The sequence below is a fragment of the Tympanuchus pallidicinctus genome, unplaced genomic scaffold (genome assembly GCF_026119805.1).
Source record: "Tympanuchus pallidicinctus isolate F22 unplaced genomic scaffold, pur_lepc_1.0 scaffold22, whole genome shotgun sequence".
NCBI lineage: Eukaryota > Metazoa > Chordata > Aves > Galliformes > Phasianidae > Tympanuchus > Tympanuchus pallidicinctus.
In genome coordinates, this window is record NW_026294739.1 from 38,813,321 (window position 1) to 38,833,158 (window position 19,838).

The following is a 19,838-nucleotide window of genomic DNA, read 5'->3' on the forward strand; positions in this document are numbered from 1 at the left end:
GGCTGTAATGCGTGGCTGCTGGGATTTCAACTTGCAGCTCCCTTACAGACGAGTAATGCGGTAAGACTTGCTGTCCAATGCGGTGTCTTATTGAAATATCCCAGGCTGCTTCACTTGTCACAGCTGTCGTTTCAGCCATTTGCACTTACGCTGTATTGCTTTCATTACAAAAATAGAAATTTGTGTCCTAAGTGCTGTTACATTACTAATGCTAAATATTTAATTCCCCGGGGCTCTAATTATGGTTGAGCACTGGCAACACTGATTCTACTTTCTAATAACAACTGTAAAAGCAATTTGAGCATTTTTCAATTAATTAAATACATAGTGTACGAGTAACCTCTTGTCATTTTGCCCTCCAGGACCTGTGCTAATTTGTGTGGAATAAAATGTTTTGAAAATTAACTGATATACTAGTCTGATCATTGTTGTTCTATTAAATTACAGCCTGCCAAGCGAGCCTGGTGTAATAGCTACATACAATGCAGTTTCCTTATTTATGGTGGTGTAGTGGTTGGTTGGAAAAAAAAAAAACAACAAAAAAAACACCCACCCAACACACTTCTCAAGCCATTTCCAGAGGCTGTGTTCAGGAAGCCTAATTAGCAGGAAGGAGGCCGTCTATGGGTGCTATCAACAGCAGACTTAGAGCACAGCAACTCTTCAGCTACGAAGCACAAAGCCTCTCTCCGCTTTCCAGACCTTGCTTTCACCTTCTCTCACATCTGAAATTGAAAGTGTTAATTAAATGACTCGCTCCTGTAAAACTCCTACGGATTACTTGGTAGTTTACACTTTAGCACATGGGAATCAACTTGCAATGCTAAAGCAGCACACAAGGAGTTCAGAAACCAATTTTTCATCTTTAACTTTTGCAGAGCCCAGTCTGTCGGATGGGTTTATTGGGATACAGAAACAGCTGAAAATACACAGCTTCTCACTGGCACATTCAGATATAAAACTAGTTCCTACTGCATATGCTAACAGGATGCTAAAATTAACAAGTGTATATTTTCAGTTTATTTAATACAGCCCTAGAAATATAAGACAACAGTATACTACTGCATTTTATACATCCCAGGAAGGAACACTTTTTTTCTGTGTTAAAAATAATGCTAATAATTACAACACTTCCTTTAAAGAATTAGCAAAAAAATGAAAACCCAAACAGATTTTAAAAACTTGTCCGCATTCTTTATTTGTAGCCACCAAATAATATTCTTTCAGCATAGACTTTAATATTGTGTTCTGTTATATTTTATTGTACGTAATAACAGTAAGTCAAACGTAATGCCTGAAAAGTGCTTAGAGTTTAACAGTTTAAATGCCCCAAAATACGGAAGTGAAAGCATGATGGTCTTAAGCCAAATAGCTGTAAGAACAACACAAAATACAGATACTACATATTGCTACTAAGAATTTTAAAAATTTATGCTTAACAAAGCATTTCTTATTAAATAACTGCCACTGGCTTTCGCTTTCCATGCAAAAGTTCTGTGATTTAATTATAACTATTTTAAAAGACTTTGGGGGAGGAAAAAAAAAAAAAAAATCACCTCCAGCCTCTGTGCTGCTCAACAGTGTGACTCCGCGACTTCCTCTCTCTCAGTGCGGAGATGAAGATGGCCGTGCTTTAACCTGGAAGCGTTCAGAAAACAACAGCATGTTTGTCTTCCCTGCTGTGTCCCTTCCCACTGATCCCAGGCTTCCACCCACCTGGCACCGTCTGGGGCTGGCAGAGGTGTGGCTGCTGCTGACAGCGTCAGCCCGGCGCTGGGCTTGCTGTAAGGAGTCACAGCAGAAGAACCTGGCCTTCCGATATTTTCCACACCTGCCTGCTCCTTCAGGAAAGCACTTTGCACCCGTACCTACCTAAAGCACGCTTGCTGATAAGGCTGTGTGCTTAGCTGTGTGCAGCACTGGTCATCCACTTCTCACTGCAGCGCAGAGGAGCAGTGTGCTTGGCAGGGTGCTCCACACCGCGAGCTGTGTGAACAAAAGGCATGCAAAGTGAGCTAAGAACTGGCTTGATCTCTAGAGCTATGTGTTTGTGAACTCTGCCTTAAACACGTATTTGTAGTTTTAAAAAAGGGAATGCTAAAGATACTTTTAGACACGAGCTGTTAACAGGAAAGGCAGACTGAGTGTTCTCAAATGGACCTCAAATTGTTCCAGTATGTTGGAAAAAGAAACAGATCACATCACAAAAAATGACACTGTCAGTAACTGTATCTGTTCAATAGCCATTTTGAGGGATTTCATGTACAATGCACTTAGCCACTCTGTGCTGCAGTTACGAGTCTACTTTTTTCACAACTTGCAAGGCATTACACATGCAGAACACTGTGCTCATCATTTAAAACAAAACTGAGTCTCCAATTTATGTTACATGAAATTCCTTGCTTGCTACACCAAGCTCTCAGACACTAAGAGCTGCAAGTCAAACTAAGGAGGATTGCATTTCAGTTTAAATAAAGAAACCAACTGCAGGATTCCTCTGGCACCAAGCAAACTAAGATCCTCAGTCAGCATTACAACACTATTTTTTCTCCAGATAAGTAAAAACAGAACATACAATTACTGTCAAATAAAAGTGATCATGTCTCCAGCATTTGTGTGCAGGTGTGTCTACAAAATGCATATATACAGAAAAAAAAACAAGGGCACGAGCAATGTATCACAGTCATAGTTCTCTTCCTAAAGACAGTTTTATTTAACAGTGTAAAAATTGAAGTTATCTTTATTCCTATTAAAAGTATCTTTACTTGTCTGACTGGCAATAAATCCTGGAAGCATTCTGCTCACATACTGGGTCTTAAAGAACATGCAGCATGTGTCAACTCCAATAAAAGCGGCGCAGTTCTTTAATTACTCCGTTCACCCAGAAGCTGCTCTAACAAAGTATTTTTCCACATGTGTAAAACTGTAAAATAAAATTTAAAAAAAAATCAGTCATCTGTGTGCAATGACTACTCAGCATCTAACAATAATGGATATACTGAAGAATAGAAATGTGAATTATGCCAAGCCTATAATTCTCAGTGACTGACTACAAAGTACTTGGAGGCAGCGTTAAGCCTTTAAAACTCTAACCCTAATCAATCATGAACATAGAAATAAAAACTTTGTGGCCTTTTATGAAATCTGAAACATCAGTGCACAGCTTTAAGTAATGTTTCAAACTTTTTCTGAATCACACAGCATTCTTCCCACGTCAAATATGTTCTGCATGAAAGCAGGCTTGCACGTACACGTCAAAACGTAACAACACCACTCTAAACACGAGCTAATTACACCTGGCATTTGGGACCTCACTGGTAACATATTGCTTGTCTGAGAGCAGACGATACCCAAGTTGGCCAAAACCAAAGTTGCACAAGATTCAGAAGTTGAAGCGCAAACAACTGCTTCCCTTCTGCAGTGCCTGTACCCCTGAGCCTGCTGCTGAAGAGCCACTACCATCTCCCCAGGCTGCACAGAACTTTGAATCGCACGAGTTGCATGCATTTATTTCAACCTGGGTGACAGCACAGCAACAAAAAGCCCATTAAGAAGAAAAAAGGCAGATAACCGGATGCGATCCAATTGCGATCGCGTGTTGGTGTTAGTGAATGGGTGCCAGCAAACTGATCTTAGCAGAGAACAAACCTAATTTATACACAGCAGGACGCTGTCAGATTATTTTAAACCTAATAATTATTTCTAGCAACAAGGCGACATTACACTTTGCAGCAGCGTACAAAAGACAGTTGCTCTGAAAAAAATGCATGTGCTGCTTGATTCATTGGCGCTGGGGTGGATGGATGGATGGAGGAAATAAACCCACCTAAAGCCAATGAAACATCACACTCCTTGGAACCAAGTGCCGCGATATTAAATAGCATTTTTGAGAAAGGCTTGATTGTAGAAGGGAGAAGGTTTGCCAAATTAGTTGGTTTTGTTCCATCTGTCCCAAACATTTTGTTGTTGTTTTTAAAGAAAGGATTTACGAAAAGGTGCCTCGCAGTTCAGTGGGAGCTGCCATGCCCCAGCTCTTTGTTACACCGAGGTACCTCCTTCTCTTCTAAGCCAAAAACACAACTAAGGCAACTCAGTCTGAACCCAAGTGTAACAGAAACCACAGAAGCCTGCAAGGAATTCTTCCACCCCGCTGAGCCATTTGATCAGGCATACACCTCTGTGAAACCATTTCACATGCCTTCAAAATCCTAAAGTGCTAGAAAATCTGCTATTCCTTTTCTGATAATTTCTAATTATTCATTAGTCTTATTAAAAACTTGCACCTTAGACTTTGTCAGTAACTGATCTTTATCCCCATATATCAACATGCATCACCTTGAAAATGTTTTGCTATGTCTCAAATATGAAAACAATCCTATAAAATCAACTTGCCATGTTACAGATGTACAGATTGTTTTCAGGAATGCGTTGTATTCAACCAAGATTGAACTGAAGTTAAAGGAGTTTGAAAGTGAGAGTACAATGCTATTCAAGAAGTTATGTCTTGTCTAACACATCTGTGGCAAACATACAGAGAAATCATGTGTTTGTAATAAAAATAAATTATGAAATGCCCAGGATCCTGATATATTCATACAGAATGCAGCAACCACTGAAGAGCCAGAAAGTCTAGTTGAATCCACCCTATTATTTGGAGTATTTATAAGAAAAAATATATATATATATATATGTATATATGTCTGCTGTGAAATTGTTTTTTGTTTTCTTTTTAGTGCCACATAAACAATATGACAGTCTTAACTATAATACTTGATCATTTTAAGTGCTCAGACATAAAATTTTACTCATTGGCATAACGTAGCCATGACAGTGCTCCACATAAGACAGATGCTATTTTACAGTACTGGTTTAATTATGTGAAACTATCTGGTATTAACACTTGAGTAGATGAAAAGAGTGGTTAGAAAGCCACATGTATTTCATTAAATATTTTAACATGGGGATGACAATGGCCCATATTAAGATGTGAGGATTCCAGGCTGTCTGAAGGAGCTCTGTAGGCTCAGCCCTCAGCAGCCACAGATGTGTCAGCAGTCCTTGGAAGACATGGTGCTTCACTTCTGAACACAGACAGCTCAGCAGGGGTCTGACCTCAGGTTGTCGTCACAGCACTAAGTGCTGCAGCTGCCCTCACCTTCACCCTATGGGCTGCTTCAGTGGCAAACTGAGCATTTTGGAAATCACGTGGTTCGCCTCTTTGAGCCACGCATGCACTGAGCACTGTACTGCAAGGAGAGGCTAACATGATTAAAAAACTGTCTGATTGATTAGTTCAAATGTTTTCCTCAGTGTATAGCAGTGCATAGCCAAATTAACTGAAAACTTGGCAGGAAAGCAATAGGCCTCACACAGTCATATCATATCTACTACTTCTTTTCATCACATCATTTTTAAATACTAGCCACTCTAAGTTTATGGACAGTCCCCAGTCTGTGATTATCTGCCTTAGTCCTAAGGCCTAAATCTCATCTCCTCATGCTACTTTGGAGGCCAACACGAGGCTGGGCAACAGCTTTGGTCTGAAGGTACTGTGGTACAGCAGTGCTGCTGTGGATACGCCAGCCAGGGGAAGCTGTTCTCTCCTACAAAGCAGTGCCATGGTGCTATCCTGATGTGCACCAAGTTCTTCTCCAGATATCACACATTATTTCCCTCCCTTATACATGGCACATGAGAGAGGCCAGTGCATACTTCCTGGTTCTCCTGCTCAGAACCAATTAAAAGGTATCGAATGCAGCACCAGCTGAGGTGGAAGCTCAGTTCTTTCTGTGACTGAACTGAATTCTTTTCATCTAGCAGTGCCCCAAGAGGAGACACGAGCAGAGTTGCTGCTCTCAGATTTCTAACTGCTCAGAAAGCCTCTTGTTCTTTGTCTGCCCAAGTCCTGTTAATGGGACAGCACCTACAGTCCACAGTCTTCATGCAAAAAGGGCCAGGTTTGAAGAAATGTGTGCTGGCTTTACCCAGAATGCCTCCAGTACCAAAGATCAGCCATACTGGCACAGGGAACATTGAGAGCTTGCATGTCTTACTGGATTCTTGCCCACACTGCAGGAATCAGGCAGACCAGCAGCAGTGGGTAGACAGACAGGCTCTGCTGCAGAGGCAAGAGCTCTTCCCTTTTCTCTAAAAGCTAGTCAGGTAACCAAGTGTCAAAAGCCTTCTTTCAAGGCATGTAATGGTTAAGGCCACCTCTGTGATGAGTGTGTTCACACAACAGTGTGTTTGCTGAGATGGAAGCATCCACACCATTCAAGCATCTTTAGCACAGAGGATTTCCTGAAATCACCATCCTGTCAGCCACACACACTCACACCACCTCTCTTCACTCACATTGAACAGTACGAGTCACAGAGCAAAGGTTTACTTTACATTATCCAGTGTGTCTCTGAAACACAAATATTACTCATAACATAGCTTCACAGCTTTCCAACAGGTCAAATTTTTACCTTAGAGATGCAGCTGCACCTGCTGAAAACACCAAACCACCACCAGCTCCACAACTCCCCTGTTGGTGACACCCCTTCCCAGGCAAGCCATTGGTGCAGCTGGTCTGTGTGCTTCCTGCTCTTCCATCAGAATGGCCCGGGCCAGCAGTAACCAGCATGTGATAACATGATCAGCTTGGGCTGAATTAATTCTGGGTGTGCTCAGGAAAACAGTTCAACTTCCTTGCTTAGTGAGAGCAACAACCTGCAAAAAAGAGAGCAAGCAAGTTTGCATGAAGCCTCCTTTATAACCAGCACAGCTGCTGCAAAGGAGCCTGTATCTCTTGCCTTCTCTGAAGTTAATCCCAACAGTTTAAAGCAGACTGGTGGAGGAAAAAAACCAAAAGCAACACAAAAACAACCACAATACATATGAATCTGAAATTACTCTAAAATACAACTCCAAGGACACATTGGTTCCAGTAGAGTCAAAATATAAGCCAGATGCAATATCTGGAGTTATAGTTGAAAAGATTGCGCAGAGTAAGTAAAAGTTAAAAATTCTTAATTTGGTATAAGATGACATTCCCAGCAGTTTGTCTCTCCCCCCAGTAATTGTGTTTTGGCAATGCACATATTCACAACATCATTGCACAAGACACTTGCAATTGGGGGAAAAAAAAAGCAAAGGAAGTAAAGCACCTTTCTTTGTAATGCTGTCATTCTGAAAACTAAAGAAGGTTTTACAGAGAGGTAAAATATGCTGATCAAAACATGGAAGGACAAAACCTGATTCATTCCTTATTTGTCCAAGAATTACTAAGAAGAAGCACTTTGCAGGAGGCTAGGGCAACAGTACTTTAGACAATAACAAATTGAGTGTTGTAAGAATAACTGTTTCATTGGAAAAAAAAGAGAAAAGAAACTGGCAAGAGAACTTCTCACATGGCATTCAACAGATCTTCAAATCAATGAGTGAGGTGTGCAAGTTCAATTAGTTCAGAAATAAAGACCTTCCAGCGGTTTACCATAATGACATTGTACACAAAGATACAATAACTCTTTGTACCCTAAAATTGTCAGTTTCGTTTTACAAAGATAGCTTCCAAAAGCATCTTGTCGTGACAGTCAAGTTTTGAGGTAAAAACCAACAACCTGTCATTTGATAAAATGATGAAATTAACTGTCATGAGAACCACTTACACACTCCTCTTTCCTGCTATCCTTCTCATCTTGGCAGCAACTGATAAGAAGATTTCAGGGAGGTTTGGTCATCAATGGCAGGATCTAGAAGAGAAAGTTTTACATAGTTAGCATTCTTACTCACAGCTTCTAGTTACTGCATTTCTCTAGCTTGCACTTCATTAGTTTCCTTCTGCCAGTGACATGAGCTCAATGGACAAACTATTTCATACAAATCACTGCTCTCTGCTGCAATTACACCTTGCTCCATAAAAACATTGCCTCTTAATAGTGCATTCAGAGGTAACATTTACACGGCCCTGTTATCTACTATGAATTGCCAACATGAGCCAACGTGTTAGCCAGTAGGAATCACACATCACTCATTATCACACAGCTCGTTACTTAGGGCACATGGCTGAACTTGAAGCTGTTACACTGCTGTGTAACCTCTAAAAAAAACAAAACAAAACAAAAACAAAAACATCATGGAAAAAAGAGCAGAAACAGATGCAATGGCTGCCAGAATTCAAGAACTCCCACAGCATGTTTTCCCAAAACCATTACCTGAGATTTTGTTTAGCTAAGCAAGCAGCTTCCTGGACTGGTCAGTGAAAAGACCTGAGCTTTGTATCCCCAGAAGACTGCAGGACAACCGAGCTTCCAACAGAGTAATTGTATTCCCACAGTAAAGCCATCACAGTGCACCTCCCGATTTCTGCAGCTCACAGCAGATCTCTAGTTGGCTTCTGTCTTTTCTGCCTCCCACACACAAAGCACCTCACATCACCTGGCCTTAAGAGGCAGCTGAGTTCTTCATGCCTAGAACACTTTCACGCAAACAACTTCTGCTTTCTTCCACCTTTCTTTCTCCAGTCCACGCTACCATGCAGTCACTGCACTGATGTAACAACTGCACTTTCTCCTACTGCCCTGCAGCAGTACATCCACTGATGTGATGAGAGGAAGAGAGGGTCTTCATCCCCACAGCAACCTCACTGCCTTTCGGACAGCGACTTGCTTCCTTTTCCATGCCGAGCACTGTAAGGACAGAGCATATGGTCCTTCGAAGGGACATCAGATAAATATGACAGGTCAGTGCAATCATCATATTGAGTGAATTCAAATGATGCCGTGTCTAAAATGAAGCGTCTGTGCATTAGAAAGATTCAAAGCCCCCTACCCTTCATCCCTCTTTGAATTATTTATGAATTCTGCAACTCCAGCTGTTGCCACCAACACAAGGACATTACCTCACTTTGGGAATGACATTTCATACTAAAAGATAAGTTAAAACAAACAAATAAAAAGACATTGGAGCTTCTTCAAAAAAAAAAAAAAAAAAAAAAAAAAAAAGAGGAAAACATAACACTTCTTTCTCCAGCACTGAAAATAGTCAACCATCAGTTAAGCTCTTGTTTCTCAACTTGTTTCCATAATTCCAAATGCAGATTTCAACATTCATGCATTAACTCAGCCATTCACTTTTAGCCACAGCAGTTAGGCTAGATCCCTCAAAGCACCGTGGGCCCTCCTCGTAGATTTTTATGGCTCTCTAACAGTCAACTCTAACAGGAGCTGGGAGGTGTCAGGGAGTTTGATTCCTATCACCCACATCTCCGTATCTTCCCCCATCCTGCACCATTTAGAGACATATGACCCCTAATTATTAACCTAAACTTATATTCAGTCCTGCATGACTTAACTGATGGTTGTGCTCTGCCACAAATTAGATTACTCCATTTTTACCCATTAGCTTTATTTCATAGTTTTCTCCTTTACTTTCACTTACTGAACTGAGTTAACGTGCTGCTGGGAGAAGATTTCAAATGCTACCAACAAGCATTTGAGATTTGGGGGTCTTAGTTTGTTTTCTCTTCATTAATCACCTGAAAGCAGCCTGGCAATTGCAGCGGTTCTAACGCTAAATGGAGACACGAAGAAACGTAAGAGCTTCCAAGTTCCCATCACCAGAAATCTCTGGTATCACACACACAGCTCACAAGCCATTTGTCTGCTTCCTGCAGCAAAGAACGCACCGTTTGGCCTTAGTGCCAAGTATGTCGTTCAGGCCTGAACCGGAACGCCACGCAGGCAGGTATTTAACAAGCAAACATGTCTTGGGGAAAGGCAGCAGAAGGAGCTCCCTGGCCTGCGAGTGAAACAAGCCAGTGACGTTCAAGAAAAGCCCACTTTGGTTCAGCAGGACCTCCAGCAGTATCTGCTTTTGTTCACTTTGGTATCACTGAGCTCATGCAGTGTTATCCAGGAAAAGCAGATGTGGTTAAAACAAACATTTATTTGCCCTTCGGACTGCAATAGATCTGGCACCCAGCTCTGATCTGTCTCCCTTTTCCTTGCTACTGTGGGAAAGCTACCCAACGGCGGCCTTCCCTTCCCACCTCCTGCTGGGAGCCAGAAAAAACAAAAGGAACAGAAATACAGAAGACAGTCAGACAGTTTGGGATGGCCAAAGCTCTGCAGATCAGCTTAATGTTCCCAGCTGAACCCTAGCCTGCAAAAGCCCCCGGCGAGGTTATTACTTTCATCATTAACAACTCACCAGTATTTTGCAAACCCCTGGTGTTACACACAAAACCTCTCAGACTAAACACCCTTCTGCAAATGAACAGATTATAAAAACCAGGAACATCTCTCAGATTCCAGGGTTGGCATTTAATTCACAATGCCACAGGTTCTCAAGTGAAATAACTTTCTAGCTGTGCTAGAGGATGACATTTGCAAAAATCACATTTATTGGAAGACATTCTTCTGAAGATTTTCACAAGCTACTTGGATGCAACTGAAGTCGCCCCTCAGAAAATAAGGGAAGTCATCTTTGTGCCCAAACAGGCTCACTAAAGGCTCCTGGCTACAATATCATTTCATAATTGACATGTTATACACAAACACCAACAAAATGTCATTCGGTATAAGCCTGCGTTACACAGTTGCTTATACCCAGTGTTGCGCAGTGCTCCCAAATACAAATGACAAATTGATCCTTTCCTGTGATAGTTTTTTTTAGCATTCAATATTTTTAACAGTAAGAAAATTGCACCCCAACATGGTCTTTAATCCAATCCTTACCCTGAACAATTGAAGTACATCCGTATTAATCTATTAGATGCTTTCCCACACCACACCTATGGCACTGCATAAATTACTGTAATATAAATGAATTACTGCTTGAAAATTCCCATTCTGTAAGGAACACACGGTGTTACAAGGCACCAGAAAGAAAAATGTGCACTACGATAACTAAGTTTTATAACACAGTATATCTAGCTTCTCATAAAGCAGCTATCCTAAATTGTTAAAGGACGAGAATATTAGAGCAATCATATAGAACAAACATCAATATGTCTGAGAAGTCAATAATATGAAATTAAATCTACAGTTTATTTAGATACATTTCCATGCTCATATATGCGGAATCCACTTTAAAAATGCCATTAGGCTAGCTGAAGAATATTACTGCTAAAGACATTAACACCAACAGTAATTCTATCTCTGCCCTGGATAACTTGCATTTTTCTCTTTCATCATCTGATCTGCTGAACTGCACGGAGGAAGGAGCTTGAAGAAAATAAGCAGTCAAACAAGCACCAAAAAACCAGCAGCTACGTTCTTCATGCTGCATATTGCTGCTGTTTCAGCACGACTTGTTTAAAGCTGCACAATTGCACTACCTAACAGTAAAGAATGAAAAGCTTCTTGCTACAAGCTAAAAAGAAAGTCTTTACCATGCTCCTTGAAGAGCTCATTTTCACATTACTCAGGCTTCATTATGCTGAATCAATATTCGTTTAGTCACTGGGGTTATTGACATATTTTAAAATAAAAGTATACCCTTCAGCTACTGCACTCATTACGGGTAATTTGTCTTGTCAGGGAGCAGGGAATATTATCCCAGTCTTTCAGGGGCTGACAGCCCATGGAAATACCTCCCCTTGGTTACAACTGTAAATAATTTTAAGGTAAAATATTGAAAAATCAATGACTGTTTCCTGCAATCTGTCACAAACAAATCAATCATAATCTCTGCAGCCAGGGAGTATGATTCAAAGGAGATGAGAGCAGATGAAATGAGAGATTCCAGCCAAGAATTACAAAATCACTTCACATAATGGTGTCATCATTTAAACACTTAGCAGCCACTGCAACTGCCACTCATAACATCCAGTTGGACAGAAACCCAAGGAAGAGGAGGTAAAACGCCATTGCTGTTATGCAAACTTTCATTTAAACGGTGCACCGTTAGCAAATAGCACAGAAATAACAGCTAGGCTTGTTTCTCCACAAAAGCTCTAAAATGCTTTTCTTTCTCAATGGCAGAGTCTCTATAAGTTAGTCTCTCAGAATGCAAAGTGTTTTAAAACAAAAGTAGGCTTTGCAAAAGGCACGCAGTGATATCTGGTCCTATCGCTGCTTCTGAAAATATTTCCATCTCCTTCAATCCAAATCGCTCCTAACAGAATTACACATCAAATTCTCCAGAGATCAAGAAAGGAAAATTGTCTGGAGTACCTTTGTCTTTTAAAGACCAATAAGGATTTCAATGCTTCTTTGTCCTCTCCATATCACATTTCACATCTAATTTTCATTAAGCACAAACCAACTCAACTTTAGCGTAGGTAACCACTGCAGAATACGGGCCAGGGGGAGAGAGTCATAACCTACATAAATTAATTGCCAGCATATTTGCAACTCGCACTCAAAGAGATTAACTGTAGTGTATGGAATTACATTTGTATAAAGGATCAATTTATACGTAAAGAATTAACTACTGCGTGGTCAAAACGCTACAAACCGCTCTTCGTAAATGTGAATCACTCTATTTTGATAGAATACTGCTAATACTGGGGCAGAAATCACCTCCTCGTTCACCCCCAGCCTCAGCCCAGACTGCATTTCCACGCTGACACGGCAGCGCACCAGACACGTCTCTGCAGACCGGTTACCATCAAACAGCAGACAGGACGCAATCGTTGTGCAACTGTGGGCCAAAGCCTCGTGTTCCTCGCACAAACAAAAATCCCAAACGCTCATGGAGTGCCCCACTTCAGAGCCTATAATTTGAGCTCTTAATCTTTAATGCGCAGAGCTCGTTATCACATATTCATTTTAATCACATTAACCTTACCAACTCGTGTTTCCAAGTGTTTATCTTGCAACTGTAAGACTAAGGAAAAAAACGCAATCAAAAGACGGAATTATTTCCTCTTTCCTTGCAAAGAATATATATACACTCTTTACAGTCTTTTCAAAATACGAAAGAATAGGGCATATTCTACATATAAGCAAGCCTCTCCGAGACAGGCATTCCTTTCATGTAGGTTTTAAGTCTTTATCTTCTACATGGAAAACACACATCTCTAAGACTAACTCTTTATTGATACACATCAAAATCAATGTTGTTTGTAGCAAGCTAGAGAGACTCTCTTCTGAGCAAAATAAACTATTAAAAAAGAAACTAAATTCTCAGGCCAGAAGAACCCATTACTGCCTTCGAGACTAACCAAGTGCAAGAAAACTGCACGTACGAGCTGAGAAGTCAATCAACTTCTCCTGGGGAAAGGCCCCTCTGTTGTGAAAGGAAAGCAGGGGGTGGGGAAAAAAAATAAAAATAAAGACAGAGCAGCTCCTAGAAGTGAACTGCAATACCACACTACGGAGGGCATCGCTCCCCTGCACAAAATCTCAAATGAAGCCATCCGACAGAGACAGCCTCAGCACCACCAGCCCTTTTCAACCTCCTCACTGGCCACCAGACCAGAGAGAGACCCCACTCACCACACGCAATGCCTTCAGCACAGCACAGTGCTTCTCTGCCCCAGCGCCGCTCCCCTGAGCCACGCTGTTATTGCTCGTGGCCATCAGCCAATTAGGTGGGTCAAGAATCACAGCAGACAGATGAGATCCATTCCTCCTGCACGCCAGTTCTCCTATTTGCAAAAAAGAATGCAATGACTCTTTCCCAGCATCGTAAGGCACTTAATATTAGTAATAATTAAGTCAGCCACATCTCCTGGACAACACTATCAAATCCTTTTATGCAATATTTGAGACTCATTGGGCTCAGAAGGGAGAACTCCCAGTTTCAAAGTGGAAAAGGCTCATGGATTCCATCTTTGGAGGCAAGGGGTCCCAGAGGGCTGCGCTGCAGCGGGCAGCACACAGCAGCTCCCAGCAAAGGATCCCTGAGAAGGAAGAGCAGCACATGCTGCAGCACCACAGACAAATGGATATTTCTTAGGTCAGCACTGTGAGTGTTATTTTTGCTGGACAAAGTATTAAGTTACTGTAGCAGCTGAGAACTATGAAGGACAATGGATATATCTTTCTGGTCAAGAATAAGAATAATTTATTGAATAAAAAGGTACTGTTCTTCATTGTGACTTTCTCAAGCCATACAAGAACTTGCAGACAGCACTGCAGAAATAAACGATGCTGGCTTAAAGATAAGCTAACAGCACTTCCTCTAGTGCCTAGCTCCCCCATTTACTGTTCTTACTCATACTGTTTATTTAAGCCACCAGTCTATGTACATTTATTAAAAGCAGTTCCATATGATCCATGACCAATAATGTGGTGCATAATCACAGTTACAGCATTCAGTCTTACTGATAAAATTTAACTATTAGCAACACTCTCTACCTAATGGCGTTTATAAAATCTTCATGTTTAGGTGCTCTGAAACGAGGACTCTTCTTCCATCCATGAACTTCTGCACTGCTTAAACCAGTCTCCCTGAACTCATCTAGAGAGAAAAAAAAAAAAAGAAAAAGAGAAAACATGATTATTACAACGTTTGCCAACTGCACCATACGATGGTCTTAAAAGAAACAGGACTAACACTGGAAACGTCATTTCTGCTTCTGGTTAGAGACAGAACCCAGTAGCACAAAGGACAGTGCCACTACTGCAATGCTTTACTTGATGAATCATTCCGCACGCAGAACAAATCACTTCGGATTAGCTCTGAATAGGACTTCACATGGCTAGAAATTGCTGCAAGCCCAAGTGTATTCTGGCTTTGTGCAAGTCTCCTCCTGCATTCAGGTGTGCTTGCTGGGGTGGAGTGCTGGATTTGTTCTCCCCATCACAGACCTCTCTGCTTCTCCTCTTGGCTGTGCTCTGCCAAGGCAAAGCATGGACGTGGGGAGAACAGGGAAAGGGAATAATAACAAAGGAATAAAAGAAGTATCTCTAACTGGGACAGATTTCCCTTACAACTTAGGGTAAAGGACGGAGCAACACAAGGGTCACTTCATCCACTGATCCAACACGCATGTCAAATCCCACACACACCATGTTATTACCACATCCCGCTGGTGGATGTTGGTTCTGCGTTGCCTAAGAGTTGCACCGTAAATAAAGCCATACGGCAACCAAAGGTCTGGGGAATATGGAAACTTATAGGCATTTAATTAATAAATCAGTAATAGAATGAATAATTTGCTTTTGCTTGAAAACACAACAGTCTAATAAGTGATATGTGTATGGACAACAGCTTAAATCTGAGTATTTCCAGGAAATACAAGGGGTTCCAGTCAGGCAAACAGAGGCACGGAGGTTACACACGCAGACACATCCCGGCCACATGACGTGCCACAGACTGAATGAGGAAACAGGCTGGGATTGCAGACTCCTTGCTCCTTTCCTGCCACCAAGTCTCCCCCCTCATCTTCTCGGTCCATCTAAAGCTCCTCAGCCATCCTGCAGCCTCTCCAATAACCACACAGGTTTCCTTGGTGTCAGTTCAATAGCACCGTTTACAGCACAGAGGATATCAGCTGAAGTTTAATCGAAGCAAGAAATTAAATACTGAAATAAACTTAAGAAAAAGCAAAGAGCAAGCAGAACAAAAGTGCCTTACAAGTGTCTTTTCCAACCCAGAGCTGTCTCCTTCCCAAGAGACATCCCTGCATCCTGGAGCACAGAGAAGCTGCGCTCCTTCCCAGCCAGGCAGCCAGCACAGAGCAATTCCGGCACTGTTAATATCATAAAGAAGTTGTAGGCATCTTTTTATAATGACAGAGTATTCTTAATAAAAGCTTCAAGCAGGTTTTACAGCTGCATATTATCCAATGAAACCAGTAATAAACAGCACTGTAGCATTATTTAGTGCACCTCCAATACGCCAAGAGTCACAACCTCGGCGTTATTTATCGCGCTGGCTGCAGCAATAGCTCTCAGCTCTGCAGTAGCAGCCATAGCCATGCTGTCCCAGCACACCACCATCTGGATATTGATACTTTGTTATGGGATATGAAAGAAGAGCTTAGTTACCTAATGCAGCTTAATTGAAAACAGAAGACCTAAATACTACGCCATGCGTTATTCTGTACAAAATTAAATGCTAAGGGCATGAAAAGTTTCACGGATGCCAGCATAGAAATGTTTCAGAGGTAAACGCATTCTTGATATGCGACAGAAATGCTGAGAAACACTGAAAAAGCTGTGCTTATGGAAAGAAAAAGCTGTGAAATGCCTCCTTCAGGAGGAGCAGGAGATCAATCGGTCACGAGTTCGTTAGCACAGTGCAATCCCTGTTACCTGGATCCAGCCTGCCTCTGTGCTTTGAAACAATGATTTATATGAAGGGAGAGAAAACAAACAAACAAAAAAAAAGATGATGATGATGATGCTGGTTCTGTGCAGCACACATTCATTTAATCTGCAGAAAACAGCTTCAAGAATCATTTGCATCTGTATCCATACGAAAGAAAATAGAAAGGTTGTTCCCTGATTTCTGTTAACATTCAGACTGTTACAAGGGATTCTCTGGTTGCAGGACTAGGAAGGTTGCCTCACCAGCTGTCACCAATACCAGAACTGCAAAAAATACACTCCCACAGAGGTAAAGGCACAAGGCAGCCCGGTGAAACACAGAGCCGTGTGAACACAGCGCTGCCATTAGGAGCCTGCTGCCTGCACACCGCTGCGCCCTGGGACAGGTGTGGCCCCACTGCAGCCCTGTGCTGGGAAGGCGCCTTGCACAGAGCACAGCCACCCCTCACCTGCAGCTCCTGTGGCACCGGGAGGCAGCTGCCAGCAGAGGTGGCTGTTGGAAGGGAAAACTGGGTGGGTGAGACAAAAAGGAGCAGGTTTTCTTTTTTTTTTTTTCCCCTCCCCTTCACTAAGCCAATCACTTTTACCACATATACCCAAGGAACTGTAAGCAAAATTAACCTTAAAGACATATTTAACTTAGTCCGTATCACAGCAGCAAATTCAAGCAAATCGCAGTGTTTGTGCTCATTACAAGAAACTTCAAGGAAACAGAAACAGCAGCTCAGGTTTTCCCATGGTACTGCTGGGGTTGCTGGAGCTCTCTGCTCTGTACAGCCGCTCTGGGCTCTCTGCACTCATGCATGTTTTTATTGCACACACCAAACAGGTTTTTTGGTGCAATTAAAAAATGATAAAGAGTGATAATCAGCTTCCAACAAACAGAAAGATTTTGCCTGAAAAGGTCTGCTGAAGAAAACAAGGCAGAGATCTGCCTGTGTTGTCCTGTCCCGACTGCAGGCACGACGAAAATGTGCCAGGGTCTGAGTGGGAGCAGAGCACTAACAGGTAGAGTGCAGGGACATGGGGAGAGCTCCCCAAAAACCACGCCATGCTGAAAGCCGTGCAGGACTCACACTGCATGCACAGCACCTCCCAGTACCCCACTTGGGGCAGCAGCTGCAAGCACAGCACTGCTTGCAGGGCAGCCTGCAGCTCACTGCCAGAGCATTGTGTGGGAGGTTTTAGCTCCTGTGCACTGAGTTCTCTGTTGGTTTAACAGCAAAACGTGAGCTCCTCACCACTCTGCAGTTAATTAGTTTTAGTATTGTAAAGGTTGTTCCATGGTACTATAAAGGTGAGAAAAGTAAAATATTTTTTCTTTGCAATTTGAAAAAAATATATATATATATATATATGTACGTATATACACATATGCACAGATACCTAAGTTTTGTTCTGTTGCTAATGCAAGTTGCTTGTACCTTTAAATGCATGACATAAAACTCTCCTAGCTGTCAATTTCTCCTGCAGCCCAAAGTCTCCTGATGTGACTCATAGGGGCAGCCTCGGACACAAGGGCTTTTCCCAGGGCTTCCAGACAATGCGTTCCCAAACTATGGGGCAAACAGATCATCCAGCATGAGTCTGGTAGGTGAGGAACTGTGATACAGAAATACCAGAAAGGGGCTGTGAAATCACCTCCCTCTCTCTGCATATGGAAGATGGGGAAGAAAAAAAAAACAAAACCAAAAAAAAAAAAACAAAAAAACAGGCTGAAGTGATCTCCTTGTGCATCTCCCTTCATAATTCATGCTGAAAGATGACGTTTTCTCTGGATCTTAATTAAGATAACGATGCACACCTGTGCCGGCACCCTCTGCCAAGGCGGCATTATCCATCAGCGCACTTCAAAAACAAATAAAGAAAAACACGCGCGCAAACAAATAAATAAACAAAAAATCGCGCTGCTTCTTCCTCGCTGCGTTTCGCATCCGAGACAGCCGCACCTGCCAGGGCCGCCACAACAGCAGGCTGCTCGGACGCTGGCGCTGGGGCAGCGCTCACAGCGAGGCGCTCCGCGCGTCCGGCACCGCCGGCCAGGGAAAGGGGCGCCCGGCTGCGTCCGCGCGTCCCGAAAGGGAGCGGCGGAAAGCAAAGGCGCGGCTCCGGCACCGCGGCGCTTCGACCCCGCGCTCGGCGTCGCCCGGGACAGAAAGTTGAGCGGCCGAGGAACCGCGATAACAAACCGCCGCAAACAACGCGGGCAGAGCGGGACGCAGCCCGTGCTCGGGGCGCACCTCCCGCCGAGCGGGCCGCGTAAATACAGCGGGAAACGGAGATGTCTCTCCGCAGCGAGCCGCGCGGGGCGGAGGTGACGCCGCAGAACCGCCACGAACGGAGCGCTCCGGATCCCCGCGCCGCGCGGCCTTACCGCGTCCTGAGAGCCCCGCTCCTCTCAGCGCCAGGCGGGGCGGCGGCCGGCGCGGAGGTCCCGCGCGGCTGCCTCGCCGGCAGAGGGCGCCCCGAGCACCGGGGCAGCGGGGCTGTGGGCAGCGGCGCCGCCGCGTCCCGCTCCGCTCCTCACCTGCGGCGAGCAGGAGCCGCCCGTCCCGTCCAGCAGCGCCTCCGCGCGCCGCCCTGTCAGCGCCGAGCTCCCGCGTGCCGCCGGCGCCCCGCCGCTGCCCCGCCTCGTTCTACCCCCCGCGGAGCGACGGCTCCGCCAGCCAACGGGAGGAGGAGAGGGCCGGCCGGCCGTGGGGAGACGGCCAATCGGATGGCGGGAGGGGCGGGGGCGGGCCCGGCGGCAGCGGGGCCCGCCGGGAAGTGTAGTGTGGGCCGCGCCCGCCCCGCCCGCGACGGTGCCCGGTGCCGCCGGCCGATCCCTGCGGCCGGGTTCGAAGCCCGAACCCGGCGCGAGCCCCTCCCGGGAAGGTGCTGCCGTTCGACTGTGGGGAGGTGGCAGGAGCCCCTGGCCCGGCCCACCCTTGCCAAACACTTTCCCGAGCCGGCAGCGGGGCCCGGGGGGCTCGGGACGAGCACCGAAGTAACGAGTTTCCCCCGGCGGGGGGCCGGGAGAGCAACCAGCGGGGGTAACCTGAGCTGTTCCCGGTGGGAAACAGATGCGGACGATCGGAGCAGATAGCAGCCGCCGATCGGCGGGCATTCGGCGCTGTCCGTGCGGCCCGATCCGCCCCGATTCCCCCGATTCCCGAGGGCTGTGCGTGTCCGTCCCCCCCCCGCTCCGCCCGGCCACGGCCCGGCCCGGCGGCAGCCGACGGCGCGGCTCCTCGGTCTGAGCGCCGGGTGTACAGCGCCGCACGGCCGTCCCACCTTCGGCGGAGGGAGGAGCGGGAGGGGAGGGAGACGGGCGCGCGATACATCTACTGCCGATCCGCTCCGCTCTTACCGCGCCCGCCCCGCCGCTCGGCACACGCCGAAAGTTGCGGCCGCGCCCGCACGGCCCCGCGCTGCCCGCGAGCTCGCGCTCGGCACGGGGAGGGCGGGAGCGCGGAGCCCCGGCGCTGGTTGGGCCCCGCCGCGGGCCCGGGCCCGGCCCGGCCTCCTGACAACACCCCGCGAAGGAGGAGCCTCGCCGGGCCGCGCAGAAGGCGTCAGGAGCTGCGATTTCCAACTTAGCATCTTGGCAGGACCCTGCGGAAAGCGAGAGCGAGAAGGAAGGGGGAGGGA

General features: G+C 44.9%; 1 long non-coding RNA gene across 3 annotated transcripts in view; it reads right to left on the reverse strand.

Annotated features, from left to right (window-relative positions):
- Window positions 1–750: 750 nt before the first annotated feature.
- Window positions 751–19,838, reverse strand: part of LOC128081818 (uncharacterized) — a 316,659-nt gene continuing 297,571 nt past the window's right edge. Inside the window, exons 1-6 of one of the 3 annotated variants that reach the window (XR_008207409.1) lie at window positions 19,558–19,626; window positions 14,292–14,394; window positions 13,428–13,579; window positions 7,653–7,736; window positions 6,471–6,714; window positions 753–1,986 (exon numbers count right to left, since the gene is read on the reverse strand). This is a non-coding gene — a long non-coding RNA (uncharacterized LOC128081818). Of the gene's footprint in view, window positions 1,987–6,470; window positions 6,715–7,652; window positions 7,737–13,427; window positions 13,580–14,291; window positions 14,395–18,735; window positions 18,830–19,557; window positions 19,627–19,838 lie in introns of those variants that run through there. The other 2 variants (XR_008207408.1, XR_008207407.1) reach the window with 2 other exon arrangements.